The 16,263-nt window shown below is 37.6% G+C and overlaps 1 protein-coding gene across 1 annotated transcript in view; it reads right to left on the reverse strand.

Annotated features, from left to right (window-relative positions):
* The window catches only part of SLC16A10 (solute carrier family 16 member 10), a 61,986-nt gene that overhangs the window by 22,484 nt on the left and 23,239 nt on the right, over positions 1-16,263 (reverse strand). The window lies entirely within an intron of this gene.

Consider the following 16,263-nt stretch of genomic DNA (forward strand, 5'->3'; position numbering starts at 1 on the left):
TTCACCTAGGACTTTACGTTGCTGAACTAAAGCTGGGTAGCAACTGGGTAACTATTTTAAAAACATGTTATTACATCTTAAAATGTATTTACTTAGCATGTTAAAAAAAAGCCTAAAAATTTACATAATCAACTAATTTAGATTTCATCATCTCAAAGAATTCAATTAACTTTTTTGTAGCTATAACTTCTACTTTTTTGTTTATAAACACACAGATATTTGTCTAGTAACTAACCTAATATTCAAACTGATGCCTAGGCCATTAAAGATGACTACCTTTGAGGATCCATATCCATTCTGACATAAGTTAGTTCATTTCACCTGACTTAATGCTGGACCTGAACAGGTACAGGTACATTTGCTGAGAAAAGATTAATAATTTTAAAACTTCATTACTAGATGTAGATTATACTGAACATCAATAATGAGTAATCAATAGGCTTTCAGACCGTAATACAAACATTAGGAATGTGATTTTACTTTAGACTAAACAAACTTGAGTTAGTAAACTTCTATCCATAATGTCACTACTTTTGACACTACCTGAGCTTTACAGACATTGTGAAAACTGGACTTGGTTTATTAGATAATTCAGATCCAATTCAGGTGAGTTCACTATAGTTTCAGCCTCAAGTGGGTTTTTTTAGCACAACTAATAGTCACAACTAATATTTTTCATATGTATAGTAGCATATATATTGGAAATGTCCCAGCCTATATGGGAGAAAAAAAAAAAAAAAAAAAAAAAACAAACAAAAACCACAAACGGTCTGAAGGTCTGAACAGGAAGTGGGAAAAGCTGCTAATTCAAAACTAATTAATTGGAAAAAAATACTTTCATTTCATTTCTAATTGTACAGAAGACAGGACAATTCTTTCAATCGGAAAGAGTTTTAAATTTGTGTAATTGAAATTTTGTTTAGAATATTTTTCCTAAAAACATAGCTAACAATTGTTATTCAGTGATGAACGCAAATAAAATTATCTGGAAAAGCATATAACCACAGGACTAAATGAAGTATATCTGCAAGAAGATCTATCACTACCAAGGCTTAGGAGATATGCAGTTGAAGTGCCAATGAACCCTCCACATTGTCTAAAACCTCATCATGCAAGGCACTAAAGACAGCAAAAGAAGCCAACAAGCAAAAACTCATTTCTTCCAGGAGTTTACAAGTATATGAAAGACAAGAGAATAGATAGCTAGAGATAACCAGAAATGAGTACAAGTAACAAAACCTTTATTTTAGGGCAAACAATGCTTTCAACAAACCATGGCCTGTTTGGGGAAGGGAGGGAGGGAGGGATGAGTGTTACTGGGATTTTTTGATCATGTGACAAAATAATAGAGTTTCAAGACACAATCTAAAGAGTGAGGTGCTTTTATGGCCATTTCTTGTGTAGGACTACCCCATACATGATAGCCCTGCCAGCCTTGCACCTCTGCAGCAAAACCTCAAGCTGTATGAAGGGACAGCATAAGACAGTAGGTAGAGCAAAGATCCTCTGACACTGCTTGAATGGCAAAGACCAAGTTAATGAAAGGTCTAGTCCTTCCCTGCATTTGAGGAATGCTCAAGAGCACCTTGGGTGTGGCAGGACATAACTCCTCTGATATCTGTCCCCTAAAGGCTACTGATGGGACAAGACATTATACAAACCAGTTTGTAAACAGGATTCTGAAGGAGGAGATGCTCTCATACAGCCAGTTACAAAGCTTCTAAGAAGTCCAACTTCTACAAGACTCCTCATCCTTTTACTTATCTTTCCCAGAGTGAATCTGCAGTTTTACTGTCCAAAGGAAACTGCAAACAGCAGGGACAGGATCTCCATTTCAGCCTGTCACCTTCCCAAATAAATGGTGGCTACACCACCATGAACCATCCTCAGCACCTCTGCATGATTTGCAGGACAGCACGAAGAAACAGAGTCCCCCTCCTGCAAGGTCAAGAGGCAGCCAAGTCTTGAGAAGCATGCATCACAAGTTTCAAGTGGTATGAAGTTACCAAGGAATGGTTGAACCACCTGCCACCTTCCTGGCCAGGTACAAAAAGATAAAAAGGCAACAGATAAGAAACAAGCCCACCAGAGATGACTGATTTTGAGAATCCAATCTCACATGGACCCTATTCATGGAGACAAAACAGGCAAAGAAAGGTGACATATGAAAACTAAGCTTCAGTAGTGTGCATAAAGTAACAGACTAAATTAATTTACAGCTACAGGCTGTGATTTTATTTCCATTCTCCTTAGTGAAGTCAAGGTTTACAGTGTCTTTTAATGGCCTAGACAGCTAATAAAATAATTGGAATATAAAAAGCTCAAGTGAAGACATTCAGCTCAAAACATTGGTTTTGTCTCTTTATGCTTCCAGGTACCCATGAAAAAACAATGCCTTTTTTATAATTTTATTCTCTCTTCTTATTATTACAATAATAACAGGGCAGAGCCTAAAAGAGAAGGTTTCCACTGGCTTTCAACACAACAGACAGTTAAGATAAATGATGATGCCTTATCTGAAGCATTTCAGAATGGAATGGTCATGTGGGAGTAAGTCCCACTGCAAAAGTGGGAGACCATGCTGCAACCTAATGAAAACTGGAGCCCTTTAAATTATTACTTCAGGTTAGTAGGTTGCTCTCATTAGCCTACAGAAATGTAATTTAGAGATATGGTTGGCATGTCTTGTATGAACAACTTTATTATTTATTGAAAAGAATATTCTTGAAGTTAAAATTCACATCTATACATAGATCGAGAAAATGTACTGCCGTTCTTCCTTTGTGAAGAAACCTTACACCAAAAATAAACAGAACAGTACATGAGTAAATATTTAAATTCCCTAATGCAAATAATTATTGCTGTGATATCTTCATTTTATAAAGAAATTTGTTTCTTTAAAATACATTCAATAGATCCAAGTAATTTTTGATCTCACTTTATTTAAGTAAGTTTTCAAGCACACTTTCTCATGCAGTATGAAAAATGTATATTGAATTGACTTCCACATTTTTTCAAACAGATTTTACAACTGTCCTAAGTAATACAAGAAATTACAAGTGTAGCTTGCCAGAATACTGAGAGCTCTCTAGAGCAGTTATTACATATTAATTAAAGTATTTCTCCTGCAGGCTACTGGCTGCCTTCCTGGCACAAGCTGGCCATATTCCAGAGCTGCTAATTCAGATACTAATACAGCACCTAATTGCTACATATAACTGCATTCATATTCATACACAAAACATTTTGATTACTATAAAAAAACCTTTTTCTACTTTAAGGACTTAAATATTCCTTAAGGCACAGAAAATTAAGAATTAGCTCCTCAAAATATATAATTTTTTGTAGACTTAACAATTCCCAGGCTTCCCTAGAAGATGGAATAGTAGTCATCCTTAAGATAAAAGTATCAGACCAGAGAGCAACTGTTCTGTGCCACTGAAACACCTAATGGATGACAAAAAACTCAAAACTTTTTTACATGTAAGTCACAGCTACATGTTCTTCCCCAATCAGTTCACTGAAAACCTCAACATATATTCTGATATTTCTTTAATTATTTCTTGTGTTCAAAAGTCTACAGCAATGCAACTATATCACACACTCCAAAAATATGCTACTGTTCTACCATGACTCATTAAAAATTAAACCTTATTTTAAATAGTGCCTTTACTATAAATATAGCATCTAATATCTGAGCATTCTCAGAATTATGCCCATTGTCACAGATTACACAACACACATTCATCTGCCAAATTATAAACCAAGCTATTAAATTTATTAGTTCATTTTTTAGAGTCAAGCACTAGGATTTACAGGACAACAAAAACGAAAACATTATTATCATGTTCCATTGGAATGCTTGATCATGCATAAATTTAAATAAAGGCTACTTGTCCAAAACATTCTTGTTTAAAATCAAATTTTTCTAAGCATTACAGTTAGGAACTTAGCAGTTTTATCCTCAAGTGTCTTTCAAGTGGTTGGCTCAACACAGCAGTAACACCCTTCATTCTTTAACAAGCTTCAAGATTTTTTTTTTTTTAATATTTTCCCTTGAGATTGTTCTGGTTGAGAAAGGGAACAAAACGCTGCTGTCCAGAAGACAAGCAATATGAGGCAAGAAAAATAAAGGCACTTAGCAACTTCTAAAAGCTCAATAAGCTTGAATAATATTTAGCTTTCACTAAGTTATTATTTACAATTTATGCAAGCATAAGGAAGCTGTATGTATTCTCCCAGCTTCAAACCATTAATAACTGAGAGACTTCATAAGCCTATTATTATTTGTTTTTCTTTAAATATAAATTTGGACATTACTTGTTTTTCCACTGTATTTTCAATATTCTGGCAATTTCTCCTCCATGAACTGCCAAGCTTCCCTGGAACACTGGTGTATTTTCAGCATCCACAACTTCTTACAGCAAAAAACTCCATAATTTAAATATGTAATGGGTAAAAGACCTGTGTTTTATTATGGCCATTTACACACATGGATATTCTCTTCAGCAAAGCAGAAGATTGGCTACCACAAAAAGATTTGTTATGAGAATAATTTGAGAATTTGAGAGATTCTGTTCTGGAGGAAACAAAAGTAGTGTTGAAAGTTATTTCTGGAAATAATTTGCATGTCTCCAGCTAGTATTAATTAATGCTTTGCCTGTTAAATCACATTTATATGGCATTTAATTTTTAAAACAACAAGATACTTGCAATGCTGTGTAGATCAAAGATTGATTTAGCCCATAATGCTGTTTCTGACCACCACAAAGTACTTGGACAAAGACCTCTGGAAAAAGGGCTAGCATGCTTTTTCCCTACCTACATCCTCCCAATATCCAGCAATAAGCAGCTTAGAAACTGCCTAAGCAGAATGTTGCATCTAACTATTCAACAAGAACATTTAGTTCCATCAATATTACTTTGGCTTCTCTGCTTTTGTTGTAATCAGTTACAGAACATGCTCAGGCACCAGCACCACACTAAAAGGAACTCCCCTTGGCTTTGAACTTACTCATATATAATTCCTCCACTATAAGAAACAAGAACTAGTCATCCCTGCTGAGGTTCCTCTTGAAACCCATGATTTTATATGCCCTAATCAGATCTGTTCATACTATTTTTTTCTCCAAAATGAAGCAACTTTTTGATTCAGTCTGTCTTTGTACAGAAGATGTACTTTGCCCCTTTATATTGAGTACATCCCACTGTTTCTGAGACCAGGTAGCCAGTGCAGCATTTAATAATAAGTTTCTGTGCTAACAATTTATTGCCCAGACTCTATGTTTTAACTATACTTCATTTTATCCCCCCTCTTTTTGTTCTTTCTGTATTGCAGCTGCTTCAGAGTAAATGTTTATAAAACTATCCATGACCTTATTTTCCTACAAATGCTAATGATGTCTGAAGGTATAGATGCCTTTATTTTTACCACCTATTTGGATTACAATTCTTCTCATGAGACACGTACATAAACTGAATTTAATGTGCCATATTAATCACTCGGCAATAACAGAAGAACACAGCAAGTCTAGTGGTCAGCCACCAACACACTCCAGTGTGAGGACACACTAGAGTTTGAATTTGTTCAGCATGCAGAAGACATGCAGCTCAAAATGCATCTAATCGGCACCTCCACGTAGCTAATAGATGATTATTACAGATATAAAGCTATCTTCTTTTCAATCATGTACAGCAATGGGACAAAAACCCAACTGAAACTGCAACAAAGCATATTCCAATTAGATGTAATGAAAAAATCCACCATAAAGGTAGTCAAACTTTAGCAAGTGTGACCCAAAAATGTTGTGGAAATTCCTTTCTTGGGTGTATTTAAAACTTGACTGGACAACACTGAACAACCTGATCTAACTCAGAGGTCCAATGTATTTTAACTTGGCTGGCTTTGAGTGAAGCGTGTCAGACTAGGTAACCAGAGAGTCTCCTCCAACCCAAATTATTCCATATAATTTATGGAACAGTAGTGTTCTGAACCCCTGCTTCTTGAAAAACTGGATTCTAAAGATCATGTTACACAGCAGCAGTTCCTCAGAATAGTAAAAAAAAAAAAAAAAAAAATCGGTTAGCAATACGAATTCCTTCAGGTTAAAAAAAAAACCAAAAAACACCAACCTAGTCATAGTATTAAAACTGTTTTTCCCCCCAAAAAACAGGAAGGAGTTGAGGGTATCCTTGAATTCTAAACTAAATAGATCCTAACAAGCAGATCATATGAGACCTATTATTAAAATTAGAGATGTGAAATTTATTGCTTAGAACTACTGTATCTCCCTCCTGCTGATGCAATTTTTCCATCAGTATTGTATTATTCTTGTTGCCTTGTGCCCAGAAGCACTGGGTTAACCTTTGTCTAAGGTGCTCCAGATACAGTCTCTTTTATCTACTATTTTTTTTTTCCTCCAGGGAAAGCCAGCATTTCCAAAAGAGGGAACTGCTCAGCAGATGTTAGTTACCTAACAGATCAACACAACCATTAGACTCAACAAATATTCCAACATCCTTCCATGTCCTCTGAGAGCCTCTGGAAACTTCCAGCCTCCTGGAAACTGCCACCCCATTTTTATCTAACCTATCACTACCCAAAGACAACATCAAATACCTTGCGCTACATGCTTCACTTACACCCGCCTGTGAAAATTGTTTCAAAACCTGCTCAGTAAATTCTCATGAATTGCAAGGAATTTCACTAGCCAAGGGTGCAAAAGGGAGAGCAACTGGTTTCCACAGTGCTGCTCCTATTACTGAGTAATCCACAGATCCCAGAACAATATGTCAGTGGAAAAGGAAAGCAGATGTTAAAACGCATGTACAGACACACTTAGAATCCCTACTGTGAAAAGTGTACCGCTTCTTCTATCCAAGAGAGAACTGCTGATCCCATTAAAGAAAGTATGTGTTTAAGGACTAAAAATAAATTTATGACCTAATGCTGCCACAGGAAGTATCCTATACTCTGAACTCGGGTTACATGACTACAGCTTTCAGTTTGCTTACCTTCCTGTGTTTAGTTTGCAGATGTCTGAGCTGGGCTCTCCCTTAAAGCAGTACTATCAAAAAATTTTTTTGAATTCTAAATTAAATGAAAATTCTGAAATACTTAGGGCAAAAATAATTTAATGCAAGGAAATACCAACTCTTTTGGACACCAAGGCTATCTTTCATGTGCTTTGGAAATCAGAATTATCTGTAAAGGATTTAGTCAGATTTCCATAAAACACTCTGAGATCATGGTCAACACATGAAGATTTATGAACCAGGAACTAGTGGAAGTATCCAACAGGAATACAAGGCACTGGGGGATTTCCCTCCAACACTTTTTTTCTTGTCCCTGAGGAAAAAGCCTTCTATTGAATAACCTTATTACTGAAAAAATAATGGTTTTTATTATGAATCTGAATCCAATCATTAAATATTAGTCACTGAATCCCTATAAAGAGACAGACAGACACCTTGTTTCCATATCACAAAGCATGAAAGCACAACCTCTGCTTTTTAATGAGATTATTATCAGGCAGTTTGAATTAGTTTATTCTGAATGAAAGACTGAAGTCCCAGATTTTGCCAATAGCTGTAAGCTTTCCTGTTCCTAGGTATAGCATCTCTTCAGTGTATTGCCACTTGACCATCCAAAATGCTACTCCGGGTTCATGTATGCCATGTTGAATTTAATGGAAGAAGGCAGAAGGAAGCATAAACTTGCCAACATGTTGTAACATTGCTGTACAAGCACGGCGTGCCTGTAGGTGTAAAAAACAAGACAAGCTCAGAATTTCTACTGAGGTAACTCCTTGTGTGCATAAGCAGCAGGAAAGCAGAACAGTAGGGAAGAAAGAGTATTCATATACTGACAAAGCATCCCACACTACTGCAACTAGCCAACTATTTAAGTACCTTCTGACTTACACTTGCTGTATTAACACAAGCTTAGGCAGAGTGTTGTAGCCTTTTTTTTTTTTCTCGTAGGCTTCCCCTTTAGCAAAAGGGATAGTAATGGTGAATACAAAGCAAGTACCATGGGAAGCTATCACAAAATTTTCTTCAAACAGGGGAGAAAATATAAACCTGAAACAGTTAAAGATGTACTTGTAGGCCAACAACTCTTACTACTAGGGAGACTGCAACTCTTCTACATATTTCAAAAAGTTAGAGAGAATAAATGCTGAAGTTAGTAGAAGCTAAAACAAAGGCTCTAAAGTAGTGTTAGACAAAATATTGCTGCTATAGATTTTGAAGTGTTAAGCCTTCAGGAACCTTTAAAGGAAGGCTAAAGTAAATGATTAACTGAAAAACATGTGCATTTGGGTTTCATAGCAAACTGAGCTTGACCTTTGACAATAAAGTCTGAAACTGCTGTGGGAGGAAGAATAAACAAGGAACAAATCAATAAGAAATGGCTGTAACCACTTGTTTTTCCATTTAGGAGCCATACAAGAATGTTTTCTGCTGAGACTCTTTTCAAACTACTATGTAATCACATTTTTAACTAACAGCCTAAAAAACTGAGCTCCAGAACTGATTTCCAGGCACATTTTTATCTTTCCTTTCCTCCCCTCAAATTAGCATTGGTTTGTTCATTCATAATTTTTTAAATTCCAAACAGTTGAAGACCAAGAATCATGTTCTGTTTTGATTTAGGATCAGTCATTTTCTGCATAAGGAAGTAGTAGCTATTAACTTCAAAGATGACACTCTGATTTTACAGAAAGATTTAATCCTAACTGCTCTCCCAACCAGCAGCTGCATACATTCCAAACATATCTGCAACCAAACATTATACAATGGTCTCATGTTTTAGAGCTATAGCATAGATTAGACCTCAAGATTCAAATTCCTAAACTCTTAATGGAGCCATCTGTCTTCTTTCTTTCCCTCACCTTACTTGCACTGGGGCAAGACCTGCAAATCAGGTTTGCTCTTTAACTGACACAGGCATTCATTTCACTTCTACAGAAGTCCTTGTGAGACCATGAAGAAAAAGCAGCACGATAAAGAAATCTTACACTTCACAAGTACATTTGGTACACTATTTGAAGTTCAGGAGGACAGACTGCCACCAAGCAACTCACAAACTAACCCTGTCTTTTCATATTAAAAGATCCTTCTGAACCAATCAGGACCCCATCACATGTCAGTAAATTCAGATTCTAACAGCTTTTCTTCCCTGTTTACATCAACATATTCTCCTTATGTTCTGTACATCCCTACAAAATAATCAAACTTTAGGTTTTTAATCCCTACTCTCAAGGCTCAAACTCTTATCTAAAAGATATTCCCATGTTACAAACTACCCTTTCCCACACTTTTCACCTCAAAGCAGTCATCAGTCAATAGGCATTTTAAGCAAGGGACAGACTTGTTACCATAGAGGAAAAGGTAGACTAACACAAAACATTATTATGCAGGCCAAATAAAACAGAAGAACAAGAAACTTTAGGGCAAATCATTTAGATACCGCAAAAATTAAGTATTTTTCAAGGCAAGATCTGATGGTTTAACTTGCACCTGCTTCAGAGGGGAATGTGTATTTGCACATAAACAACAGCGCCTATTTTGCAACACGACTTTGCAAACCAAAAACCAGACAAATGTTCAGAGCAGCATGCCTGCATTTAATATTAAAAGTGCAAACACTGAACTATACAGCAAATTTCTGTCTTTGGCATTTTAACACTGTTTTGTACTATTGTTATGTGGAAAGTATGTTTGACTTTAAAGCAAGGAACCTTCAGCTAAAGTGAGGTGACAGTTAACAAGTTCAGTATGTCTCCTTCATAAAGAAGGCTTTCTTGTTTTTCCACATAATTTTATCAATGCTATCACAAATACAATGCCAAGTCAATACAGAAGTCCAAAACTGGATTATTTTTAAGCAACACTAAGAGTTGGATATTGTTTTCACAGGCTGAAGAAAAAAGGGGATTTCCATGCATTTCATTTTCTTTTACCCACATCTCCTACTCTTTTCCCTTCAAGCACAGAAAACTTAAGTCAAACAATAGGGGCATCTTAAGTTTTTGGACCGCAAACAAATGAATTAAAGTAACCTCCCTTTCAGAGGATTAATAGTGAGAGGAAATCATTTGCATGGAAAGTTTAGTAAGAGCAGACAGCATGTGTGAAGGAATAAATCTTTATGTCAGCGCGTGCCCTTTATATCAGTTACACTCACGTGCACTCTAACCCTTGCAAAAAAGTGAACCAGCCACTATTAACCATTGACCTTGTTCTTCTCTCTCACCCCCATGCAAAATTTTCAAGTCTGCCAATATGACTCACTGGGACAATAAACTATTTCTCATTAACTTAATACCCAGCTACCCCTGCAGTTATCTGTCTGACTTCCAGCAATCCAAATGGCCAGGTTGCCATTCATCTAGAAAACTTGAACAACTTGCTACACTGCACACACAGTGAGTATTTTTATCTTAGCTAAGCAGCTGGATGTGACCTGCTGCATAGGTCAGCCTGACAGATACAGGACACGTGCAATGCAGCTTGTTGAGGTACTCAACAGATTTGGAGTTCACATCTGCACACTTTTGGTTATTATGAACAACAAAGGATTTTTTTTGGTGGAGTCTTGACATTGCAAATGTCACAGGTTGCAGTTATAATCTGGATGATATTTACAGTTAGTAAAGCACAATTTTTTTTTTAAACAAAATGCTCCCGATAAGCTGTTGAATCAAGACACCCTTCCCCAAGATAGAACATACCGTCCAAACCCTATTTTCTGCAAGATCATTAAGTCAAACCAATGGGCAGGGACTTGGGGAAAGATTTTATCTATCTTTAATGTTTGCTTTTCTTTCCAAGGAAGGTGGAAGAGAAAGTAAAGGAGAGTTTGTACACCTACTGCTGAGAAAGATAGCATGGATTGAGCACCAACCACAAAGGGACTTGCTCTTATAATGCCAGCATGCCCTGAGACTGTAAGTTATTTCTAAACATGCCACTTTCCCCCAGTTAAAAACAAGCCATAAATAAAAGTGTTTTCTTAGAACAGTGGTTCCCAAACTTCTTCCCAGGAGGTAGCAGGAGGAGTTGCAGCTGTAGATGCACACCATGCTCCCAGAGCTGGCAATGGTTTCCTGGTATCCAAAATGATTATTTCTGGCTTAAAGAACTGACTCCCTAAAATGCCATGGAGTTCTCTGGGCATACAGGCATGGCATTAAGGGAATTGGAACTACATGGTGTTTAAGCTCACTTCCAACCCAAATTATGCTACGATTCTCTGATAAAAATGTTTTGGGGTTTGTTTTTTTTTTTTCCTTAAGAAACACTACTGAGAAACATGAAAGCAAACACTCCCTAAAATCTATTTTAAAGAAGCACCACACTTATTTCAAGTTAATAACCTAGAGCTGAGAATTTCAATTTGTGGTGGATTAATCTTAGTTAGACACCAGGCACCTACCAAGCCATTCTATAACTCCCACCCTCAGCTCAGGACAGGGGAGAGAAAATAACTAAAGGCTCATGGGTTGAGATCAAGGACAGGGAGACCAAGTCACCAATTACTGTCACGGGCAAAACAGGCTCAACTTAGGGAAATTAGTTTAACTTGTTACCAATCAAATCAGATTAATAAGAAATGAAACCTAATCCTAAAATATACATTCCCCTTCTTCCTGGGTTCAATTTCATTCCCAATTTCTCTAGCTCCTCCCTTGAGTTATACAGAGATACAGAGAACAGGGATTGCAGAGTTCATCACATGTTGTCTCTGCTGCTCATTCCACCTCACACTCTTCCCCTGCTCCAGCATGGGATCCCTTCCACAGGGGACAGTCCTCCACTAACTCCTCCAGTACAAATTCTTCCCATGCCCAGCAGTTCTTCCTGAACTGTTGTGCAGACCCCTACAACATTTTTCACATATGTAAGTCCTCTTTAGCATCACAGGTTCTCTCCTTTATTGTATAGTATTACTTTCCAAAAATTGTATGGTTATGCTTAAGACATCAAATCAGCTCTCAAAATACTGAGCATTCTTACAAATTAAATACTTTGTTAAGTTTTCACATTGATAAAATCCTATCAAAGGTAAGGAGTAATAAAGCCTATATATCCCATATAATAAACAAAAAGTGTGTATAAACAATCATAACTGGAATTAATTTGTTGTATAATGCTTGTACTACATTGCTTATTCTTTGACTATGCATACACCTACTAGCAATTCGTTACCAAAACTGTGGTTAATAAAACCCAAGAACACCACAACACACACCAGTCCATCAAATTTTGGTCACGGTCACAACCTTCTGAAGATTCTTTTAAAGAAAAAAATAGTTTTGCTTGATAAAGATCACACTATCTTAGTAAAAAAACCCATGTTTTTACTGACTCTTTTGCTGTATTCTGGAAAAAATCAGAAGTCCGAAGCTCTTATTTATAAAATAAGTAGGTAAAAAACCCACAAAACTGAGCCAATCATATTGCTGGTTATTTTCCTCCCTTTTTTCACCACTGCCTTTAGCTCTTCAAGCTTCTGGATGCCTGTTTTAAAAAGACTCTTTGTACCTGCAATGAGCAAACAAATGGGCACACAGTGTCCAATATATATATATTTTTTTTTTAAGTCTTGGATTAAAACATTGTTACTTCCTTAATGTAAGCTAGTTTGGGGTTTTTTTAAGAGAAACTATAAAATTCAGTCAAGGAATCCGTTGTCTCCTTCAAATATCTGATGGGAGTTGAAAGATCTTAGGAAGTTTCAATGCCCTACTCCTTTACTGTTCACTGGAAAAACTTTTTATTTGTTGAAAAGAAGCCTAAAATCACCACTCTTCCTAGAAACTAGTAGTCTTGCTAAAAGTGGGCAAACATTAAATACTTTCTTGCAACAACACCCATTTTTCTTCTGTCAAAAACAAGAACTGGTACATAAACAGTACAGATTTTTTCCAGTTATTACGCATACATTACAGAATAGTATAACAGTTATCACAAAAGACAAGCACCCAATTATTTCTGCTGAAGGCTCAATCTCCATGCAAAAACATTTCACTCTGATATCTTAGAATCCCTAAATAGAACATTTTACATATGTTCTAATTTATTTCTATTTTTAAGTGCTTAGCTTGCTACCTAAGCACTAAGTAGCTCTGCTACTACCACCATTTTTACAATCACATTTACTTCAGTCCTATTTCCAGAACTCTATCAATTAAGGAATTACACCGACAATCTTCCACCTATGCAGTTTAATTCCATATGAGTAAGTGAACTATTATTCCCTATTTCTGATTTTAGGGGAAGAGAAGTAGTAAAAATAACATTAAGCTTAACAAAAGTGCTATTACAACAGTAACTGTCACTAGATAATGTGTGAACAGTTAGATTAACATTAATAACATGTATACACAATACATTCATTCACAGTTCATATAAAAGTTCTTACTCTTAAAATTATCTAAAAAGCTCAAGACATAGTGCTACTTCCACCATCCAGTAAATTACAGCTTCTGAGAGAAGAAAAGGGCAGAAAAAGCAATAGAACAAGAAAAAGGATGTTAAGCATATTACATGCAAGTTCCTGAGCAAAGCTTTTGATTCCTGCTGCTCATGGAGTACAGCTCTACTGAGCTTGGCCAAGGGCTGCTGCCAGCACCACAAGTGACCTTAGCAGGTCATGTCTTCTGTCCTGCTGCTCAGTGCTGGGATATGCAACGCAAGATTGGCGGCAGGCACACAGGGGCACAGAGAGGCAGTGGCAGGACGGGGAGCCCAAAGAGCATCCTGCCCTGGCTTCCCCCAGGCCCACACCAGAAGCCTTCATCCCTGACAGCTCCAGCCTGTCTCTATGTCCCTAGGAGCACTGGGGTGAAGGCAGGCAGGAACACAAGCCACAGGCCCGGAAGAGGGGACACTCTGGCCTGTTCTCCCTGGTCTGTCCCAGGAGAGCCTGAGCCCCCACATCCAGGTGTACCTATGCCAGGACACTTTCAGAATGGAGAGTACTGACCTAGGTCATGGGACACACTGAGGGAAAAGCATTTCAGGATTACACAATTAACTTAAGGGACATTTATGGGAGGAACCAGGGAGATGTGTAGGGGTTTTGGGAAGGAACAAGTGTGGAAAAGTAATAATTATGAGAGGGTAAAAAGCATTGCCCATATGTAAGCAGTTTCCTGGCTGGTATAGTCATTTCACCATGCCTTGCCTCTGACCAGCACAGTCTGCTTGCTAAATTCCCATTTAAACTTCTCCTGGTCAAGGCATCTGTGTTCACATCTGAGTGTCTAAAACAAGCACTTGGAAGGATTCACACTGCAAACATGTATACATATATTATAAATACAGCTACACACACATTCACACTACCAGAATTCCATCCTGTTCAGCTAGAGAAGGGAGTAGGGTGACATCAGTAGTGCTGTGTTCATGTGAATGTTGCTATTTGAGTGCCTATCAGTTAATTTGTGTGGCCAACTGTGCACACATATGTACATGTGGTGTGCATGTGCACATGTGTGTGATGGAGTGCCAACAGGAAATATTTTCAGCCTCAGCACTGGCCACACCAGGGACACAAAGCTGCAGCATCTTCATTGCTCTCAGGCTGTCAGATCTGGCCCGAGATCTTCCCAAACACTTAAAACTAGTGACATAGCTAAGTTCAGCAGAGATGGCTAAACAAGACATTTCCAATTCTGAAAGTCCAGTTTTAATTCCACAATCTTAGCAAAGAAGTTTTCATGTACAGTGTCCACTTGGCAACAGTTTGTCCTCCTGAAGAGCCACTGTAACATTTACTCCCACCTACTAGAGAGTTAACTGAGGTGTCATCAGGAGCTCTGAATTGTATCAAGGGGAAAGAAGGCCTTGCACTAAAATTGTAGTGATGTCCCTGTCAGGTAAATGCACAAGTAGCTTTTATACTGATAAAAAGAGCATTATTCCATCATAAAGAAAACCTCTAGGAAGCCCTGCACTTCCTCCCAAAGACTAGCACAGCATAAGAGTTGCTAGGATAGGACACTTTCCTTGCAGCAAATGGGAGGGAGCTCAGCAGCTGTTCCAAATTTCCATGAAGTCCAAGTGTCTACACAGAAAAAAAACCAACCCAAAAACAAAACATTCCCAGGCTTTCATGCCTGATCTCTAAACAGAAATATGGAAATTTGTTGTGCAGCTCGACCTTGACAACATAGCATAATGTAAACTAGGACCAGGTAAAAGTAATCAACAACATTAATTATTAGCATGACTGCTCATGAGTAGTGTTGGAGAATTTTCAAGTAAGACTACAAACACAAGTATCAATCCAACAGACTGCACAACTAATTACTGGGAGCGCAGACAGCAAAAGGACAGCGCCTGTTTTTTAATTACTCTAAAATTATTACAAACTAAACTACAGCAGACATGTTTCTTTAGCTAAAGTGTTTCAAAGAAAAGCTGTTGACACTCAGTATCCCCCAGCCAAGCCAAAGAAAACAAATAATCAAAAGGCCTGATTGCTTTCAATTCAGGGTGCAGACTGGAGCAGAGAAAGCCCTGTGGCTTGTGCTTTATTCAGTGAAAAGCACTGGGTGCCAAAGAAGGATGAAATCAGCAGTAATGTGAGGAGCCTTTGGCAGTTCAAACCTGCCAACAACCACCCCACCAGTTCTCTAAGAATCCACCTTTAGAAGGAGGTGGCTGCTCTTCAGGGAGTTTCTTTAAGGGAAACAAGAAGCTTCACTGTACAGGGAATGCACACTCAGCCCACAAGAGAAAGTGAATCGAGAGCCTGAAACTGAGGAACTGTCAAGTGTTGAGCAGGTTTGTAAGATCTGAGGATCGGTAACTCTGCAGGTATGAACAAGACAGGAGTTGCAATACCAAAACCAAGAAAAGCATTAAGATAATAAGCTCCAACACTAAAGCTAGTGTGGCACTGGAGTCTTGTCTTTCCTTTGGCACCAGCAAGGTAGAGAAAGCAAGAAAAGGGGAAGAAGGAAAACTAGGCAGATTTCTTGGGTGACAGGATAGGAGCAGAAAGATTCTAACAGACTGAAGCCCCATAAAATAATGTGTAGGAGAAGCAGCTACCCAAACAAAAAGGAAGTAATTTTAATAACAATTGAGGCAATAGATCTGAAAAGCATATTTTAATAGCTTAAGGGGTATAGCAGATGAGAAACTGCTATTGTGGAACAGAGGCATATGTTCTTTCCCTTTTTGTACAAATGCAGACACATTAATGCAGAGACATAGAAACATTACAACTAACTGGACAATGAATGG

The sequence above is a fragment of the Lonchura striata genome, chromosome 3, assembly GCF_046129695.1.
Source record: "Lonchura striata isolate bLonStr1 chromosome 3, bLonStr1.mat, whole genome shotgun sequence".
Classification (NCBI taxonomy): domain Eukaryota; kingdom Metazoa; phylum Chordata; class Aves; order Passeriformes; family Estrildidae; genus Lonchura; species Lonchura striata.